The sequence below is a fragment of the Lucilia cuprina genome, chromosome X, assembly GCF_022045245.1.
Source record: "Lucilia cuprina isolate Lc7/37 chromosome X, ASM2204524v1, whole genome shotgun sequence".
NCBI classification, from domain to species: Eukaryota; Metazoa; Arthropoda; class Insecta; order Diptera; family Calliphoridae; genus Lucilia; species Lucilia cuprina.
In genome coordinates, this window is record NC_060949.1 from 16,455,087 (window position 1) to 16,461,638 (window position 6,552).

The following is a 6,552-nucleotide window of genomic DNA, read 5'->3' on the forward strand; positions in this document are numbered from 1 at the left end:
TTCATGCAATTTGGACGCCATTAACCCATAAACTGTAAAGGTCAAAGGTCAATTTTTGTAATATTTGCAATTTTTGATGGAAACTAGTCGAAATTGTTTCTATTTTTATGTAGATTTTCATAAAACTTAAGAAATTTATTTATTAACAACCGATATTTACAATAATAGTGCAAAAAAATAAATTAAGGGAAGGGGACTGATCGGAAAAACATTTCACAATATTATTTCTCTGTATATGAGCAACACTTGTGCCAAACTTTATATGAATAACTTAATTTGGTAATGAGTTATGTGCCTTTTAGTTATTTTGGGGAGGGGACCTTGTATGGGAGCTATAACCACTTATAAACCGATGTAAAAAATTTCTTAGTAATATTTTTGTGTATAAGAGCAATACTTGTACCAAATTTTATATCGATATCTTAATTTAGTAATGAGTTATGTGCGTTTAAGTGATTTTCGGGAGGGGATCTTGTATGGGAGCTATGACCAATTATGGACCGATCCAAATAAGCTTTCATGGTTATGGACCGATCGAAAAAATCTTTAATGGTTATATTTCTGTATATAAGAGCAATACTTGTACCAAATTTTATATCGATATCTTAATTTAGTAATGAGTTATGTGCGTTTAAGTGATTTTCGTTAGGGTACCTTGTATGGGAGCTATAACCAATTATGGACCGATCCAAAGAAGCTTTCATGGTTATATTTCTGTATATAAGAGCAATACTAGTACCAAATTTTATATTGATATCTTAATTTAGTAATGAGTTATGTTCGTTTAAGTGATTTTCGGGAGGGACCTTGTATGGGAGCTATGACCAAATATGGACCGATTAAAAATTTTAATTTCTAAAATTTTGTGAAAATGTCAACATTACGACGGAAGTTATTAATAAAGAAAACCAAATTTTCGGGAATATGTACTTTTGTATGGGAGGTATATGAAATTGTGGACCGATTCTGGCGATTTTATGCAGAAATTAAGCTCTTGTGTGGAAACGAATGTATGCCGATTTTTACGGAATTATCTTGCATAGTTTTCGAAAAAATTACATCAGAATGTGTAAAAAATGTTTATTTTTTCGAGGTTGTTTCAAATTTTGATTCATAACTTTTCCCGATGTAACCCGATTTTGCCCATTTTCATTACCAAACAACTTAAGAAAACGAAGAACATTTTGGGTGAATTTGGTTAAATTCTCTTGCTTCGTTTTATCGTGAGCGTGTTTTAAGTACTTAAGAAATGCAACACACACACACACCTAAAAACTGGTGTTGAAGTGAAGGCGATATCATCAATTCCATGATTTATTTTCAGGAACTGAAACTAAACTTATTCTAGAAGTAGGTAAATCAGAACAAATTCTCACGATATTTCTGAGTTATGGTTATAAAAATCATTAAATAAATATTATTTATTATAGGAAATTAATTGAAGATTAATCATTTGAATACCCTAATACATATGTACATAGATATGTATTGCTTATATGGGGGGTACAGTGAGTTACCGAAACATTCCACATGAAATTCGGTAACAAGATTTACGCCCGTATAAAAGATTCTTATGTCGAATTTCATAACTAGTATTTTTAAGCAAGCAATGACCGTTTAAGTATTTTTTTGAAGGGGCCTTATATTTGAGAAAGGGGGAATTATAAAGGGTTAAAGTAATTTTCTGAAGGGGGCCTATATAGGCGGTAGGGTCAATTATAAACCGATCCTTACTAAATTTGGTAGAGAGATTTTGGCTCTCATTAAACTTATGTGTGTCGAACTTCGTCACTATATTCTTATTTTTTAGCCTGTATTACGCGTGTTTTAATAATGGGTGTACAAATTAACACAATATACATATAGTTTAACAAATATTAAAAAAACTAAGATATAAATTTCTTTATAAAAGATAAAAATTCCTTTATAAAATATTTTAATCAATATATTTTGAAGTTAAAAAACTTTTTCATTTAAAGTTAACTTAATGTATACACCAACGTTGAGCGAACATATTAGTCAATTACGAAGATTTTCGACAATTCACAAGTACACAACTCAATCGTAAACAAAACTCATAGTAATAGCGCAAAAATACAAAAATGTGGGTTGCAGGCCTGCCAGATTTAAAGTTTTTACCCAATCAAACAACTTTTTATAACTATACAAAAAAAAACAAGACATAGAGCTTTTAAAACAATTGGGAAAAGAAATTTTACATTACCTTAAAACACAATTTTCTACATAAGCAATGTCAATTGGATTTTTGAATTAATTTGTGATAATTTCTTATGTTTTTCATTACAGGTTTATTGCTGATTTTTAAAATGTAAGTGCCAATAAATGCAGTTTTTTTGCGAAAATTGCTGATATTTCTACAAATTTATCTGGCAACCCTGATGGGTTGACGTCGTTTTGTTTCAAAAATTGCAAAAACAGTTAGTAAAACCAACAACAAAATTTCCATTAAAAAAAAATACTAATGCATAAGATGAAAAACACATAAAACAGTACTTTTTATACATTTTATATATGTTTTATCTGTAAAATTAACCATTTTACTTAAAATTTGATCATAACAAGCGTAATAAAGCAATAATTATATATGTAAGTGTTTTTTAGTATTTTTTCAATAACAGTTTCTTAGCTGGTTAGCTGCCAGATAAATTTATAGAAATATAGGAATTTTTTCGCAAAGAAAAATGCATTTATTGGCATTTACATTTTGAAAATCAGCAATAAATTGGCAATAAAAAAAAATTATCACAAATTAATTCAAAAATCACAATATTTTTTTTACAAACATGACTCAGGGTTTTTATCAGATCTCTTTGTAATGGTACACCAAAACATTGATTTATTAGAATTTGTATTATTTTGCAGAAAAATGTATAATTATTTGTGGAATACTTTTCTGTAAAAAATTTTAAAATTTTGGATATAAGTGATTAGTAACCAATTGTCTAGAGCAGACGTCGGCGCTAGTATTGTTCTCACATCGTACAAATAAAATGTATACAACACGATCGCAGACGAACTTCTAAGACCTGGTTCACACTGGGAAACTTTTTTCGGGACACTTTTGATGGAGATGGTTTATATTTCTTTCTCTCACACAAAATCATAAGTTTCTCAACAAAAGTTTCTTTGTGTGGACCAGGTGTAAGTAAGAGCTTCAAAAACTCGATTATGTTATTAAGTTGCTTGACAGCATTCAACAAATCAAGTCTGGTAACGCTATGACTGAATAGACGCGTGTGTTTCTCAGCTGTCATATATGTATTTTCATTTAACTTAAATTAAAAAGGTTCAGTTTTATCACTTTTGTGCTGTTTTTATTTATTTTATATTGCAAAAAACTGACTAATATAAAAACATTGAATTTAAATTAAATAACTTTTGCTGTGTCATATTATATTGACTTATATCGAATTGTTGTTGTTGCTGTTTGGTGCTGTTGTTGTTTGCGGTTTTTATCATTCTGTTTACTAATACATACTAAACAGCACCTTGCCATCTCGCTTTTATTTTTTTTTTATTGATTGCTGCCTGAATTATCAAGTATGCCTGTTTCCAAAACATATAAATGTGGAAGCTGCAATGATACAATACTAAAAACTCAAGGTAGTATCATGTACAATAGTTGCAAGTTATGGCTTCATCTTAATTGTGCCAATGTCTCTAAAGAGCATCTGGTCCTTTTTAAAGACAAACAGTCCTCTTTCTCATTTACTTGTCCTGCTTGCCTTAATGCTTCAGATGATGATGGTTCTCTACGTGGAAGATTTTATTAAAACTAGTCAGAATGACAGTGACTCTTATAAGAATTCCTTAGCCGAAATTCTGTCACAATATAAAGATGGGATGTTAGCTTCCAATAGGCAACTCAAGGATGACATTCTGACGTGCAGTAACTTAATCAGGAATGTTTATTCTTCCACCACGTCCAAAGTTAAATAGTTGGAAATGGAAAATCATGTCCTTCATCGTCGTTTATATCGTGGTGACGTTGTTTTGAGTGGGATGCCTGCCGGGTTGGATAACCTTACATCTTGCATCATTTCTCTGTGTTCCTTTTTTGGAATTGACATTACGGATCGGGATATTAACCAGAATCATGTCCTTCATCGTCGTTTATATCGTGGTGACGTTGTTTTGAGTGGGATGCCTGCCGGGTTGGATAACCTTACATCTTGCATCATTTCTCTGTGTTCCTTTTTTGGCATTGACATTACGGATCGGGATATTAACCAGACTTGCTACATGAGTAACCAGAAGTTGATCCTGGTTAAGTTTAACTGTGTATCTATTCGAGACAGGCTGATGAAGGATTACTTCAAAACGAGATCACTGAAAGTGAGTGACATCATTGGTGGCGAAATTAGTAGTCGAGTCTTTCTTAATGACCACTACTCTCCTGCTGCTTCTGCTTTGAGTGCTGTATGTCGTAAGTTGAAGCGCCAGAAATCTATTACGAAGTTTACCATGCTGAATACTGATAAGGTTCAAGTGAAGTTGACCTTGATTGATGGCCGTGAAGTCGTTTATGATATGGAGCAATGTTCTGAGCTATTAAGCAGCAGTATTAGTTAGATTTTCTTTATCTTTATTACTTTTGCTTTTAAATTGCTTTAACAATTTCTATTTACTTGAATTTGATGTCCTGTTTTAAGGACTTTATTAATTTGTTAAGGCTTTTTAATTGTTTACTGTTATTTGAGACTTTTATTCATAACATTATTTAGTTTTTTGCTCACTTAACTTGAATTTAGGAATTTAACTTTGGAATATTTTGCCATATCTAATTATTTGCTTTTATTCTTTTCATTTATTAAATGTTTCTTTTTATTTTATTGTAGCTCTTTTCTTTGCCTTGACGGCTGAGTTAATTAAATGAATAATATTGTTATTGATGTATTTTTTTGTTATTATAGTGATTCTCTTTTGGTTCCCCATGCTTTTATGTTATGATGATGGAGGGTAATGATAACATTGGTCCTATTGTAAGTGGTAATTCGTCTTTCAATGCTTTCTTTCCTACTCATTCTGATATATTTAGAGTTGGTCATATTAACTGTCAGAGTATTAGACCGAGTGCCAACTCCGTTAAATTTGATGAGCTCAAAAATATTGTAGGTGGTAATTTTGATTTAATGGCTATGTCTGAGACATGGTTGAAGCCCTATGTTTCTAACTCCTCGCTTAAGATACCTGGCTATTCTTTAGTTAGAAATGATAGACTTGGTGCGCGTGGAGGGGGTGTAGGATTTTATATATCTGATTCCTTACGGTATAGGGTCGTTTTTAAAATATCGGAGCTCAATTGTTGTGAGTCACTTTTTATTCAGTTAGTTAACTGTGGTAGTAATATGCTTTTTGGTGTTGTTTACTTGCCCAATGGTAACATTGCTTCCTTTGAAGATATGCATTATGATTTTCTCATGAGACACTCGAACGTGGTTATTGTTGGTGACTTTAATTGTAATTTATTTAATACCGTTAAAGCTAATCTAGTCAGGTCGCTTTGCATGAGGTTAAAACTCTCTGTTTTTCATAATTCAAGACCCACACACTTTGATATTGCTCATTCTTCAACATCTTTATTAGATTATTGGCTGGTAAGTGATAATTCCAATATTTGCTTTTCGAACCAGGTGCAATGTCCGTCTGTTTCGCATCATGCGTTAATTTTTGCATATTTTTCGGTTAAGGTTGAAAACTCCTTAAGCTTCTTTGAGTATAGGAATTATAATGGAATTGACTGGAACGGTATATCTTCATTCTTAGCAAATCTTGACCAGGTCCCTTTCTTTACCTCTTCGTGTACCGATTTCCAGTCTTCCTTTTTGTGCTCATTGATTGAATCCCTTTTTAGTTTTGTACCGATTGTTAGGAGAAAAGTTCCGAGTAAGATCGACTGTTGGATGAAGTCTAATCATGTACTGCTGGCCATGTCTCTTAGGGATTTAGCATATTCTGTTTTCCAAAGATTATCGTCTGATGATAATTGGAAAATTTATTGTCGATATAGGAATAGGGCTAAGAAGGTGATTCGTAGAGAAAGGAGGAAATATTTTGCTAAAACTTTTTCGGGTTTAGATTCTTCTGCTATGTGGAGAATTCTGAGAGGACGCGGATTTACTGACGACAACATTATGCAGTCTAATTTCAATGTTGATGAGGTTAATGAGTATTTTGCTAATATTGGGATCTCTGAGAGTACTAATCCTATTGATTTTGATAATTTCGGTGGGTCCTTTTCTTTTAGTAATGTGTCGGAAGGAGAACTGTGGCTTGCTCTGTGTAGGGTTAAATCTAGGTCTGTGGGTACTGATGGTATTCCTATTAAATTTCTTAAAGTTATTTTCCCTTATATTTCTAACTTTCTGGTATTTCATGTCAACTCCATACTTACGACTTCGTCTTTTCCATCTGTATGGAAGGTGGCACGTATTGTACCTATTCCGAAAACTGGGTCTGTTCACGGTATTGATGATTTAAGGCCTATTTCGATCCTTCCTGCGATTTCTAAAGCAGTGGAGCATATTATTA